Raw genomic sequence first — 1,074 nt, 5'->3', positions numbered from 1 at the left:
TATTCCATTGATTGTTCACAAAATTTTCACATTAATTCTACCATGATTCATATCAATGCTTCCACGGATCGATCGGTCTATAATTCGAGATCGGTGGATCCGTATGAAATGGACCTTTGCTGATCGAGTGAAATGGATCAGGTCGATCAGTATATGCTCCGCGTTTTTTATGTTCTGCATAATGATCAGGATCAATCGATCATTTCGACCTTATAATTTCGGATCAATCGATCCCGCTTGATCGAACTCATTATTTATTATATTTAAAAATTACAATTTTAAGGTAATTATTGCCATTTTGAAAATAATTAACCTAATGGGACATAAAGTATATGAGATTAGGTTACTCAGTGAGATGATGGCTCATAATAGTTATGGCTCATAACTTTTCACTTTCAATTTCATCATTTCTTTCAATGATACATTTCCCGAGTCCTCTAGACTTCAGGGCAATTGAAGAGTTCATTTTCCATTCTAGATAATTATCTCCCGAGAGATTTAGAATGGCATAATCCATGGGTTCAAATCTCGGCATCTGAAATCATATTATCAATCAATCCTTGATTTAGAAGTCTTGCAACCAATTCAAATAATCAGTGCATATGATTTCATAAGTCTATCTATGATACTTAGGACATATGGCTTTTCATTTGTGATGCTTATACCTCACGGCCATTATAAGATACAACGATCTTAAGGATCGGATCATAATGCTATCCGGTTTATAAAATCATCCGGATACTAGGCCACACGGTCACTTTGATATGCACTAAGCCACACGGCTTTTAATCAATCAAGGGCACAAGGCCGCAAGTGTGAGCAATGGATTAGGCCACACGGCCATATACAAAACAGGATCTAAATGTATTCAATCTTATTTCTTAGTTGCATATCTATTAGGTTTTAGAATTAATTAGCAACCTAACTTTCATTCAATATGTAAATTCTTTAAAGCAATCTTTCAAGCTTTAAGTAATGAGAGATTTAAGGTTTCAAGGCCTTTAGGAATTTCAAACGAGATTAAGGGTTTCAAGGCCTTAAGGATTTCGAATTTTGAGATTAGATCTATCAATC

This window comes from Brassica oleracea, chromosome C4 (genome assembly GCF_000695525.1).
Source record: "Brassica oleracea var. oleracea cultivar TO1000 chromosome C4, BOL, whole genome shotgun sequence".
NCBI classification, from domain to species: Eukaryota; Viridiplantae; Streptophyta; class Magnoliopsida; order Brassicales; family Brassicaceae; genus Brassica; species Brassica oleracea.
Note: the sequence above shows the minus strand (reverse complement) of the source record.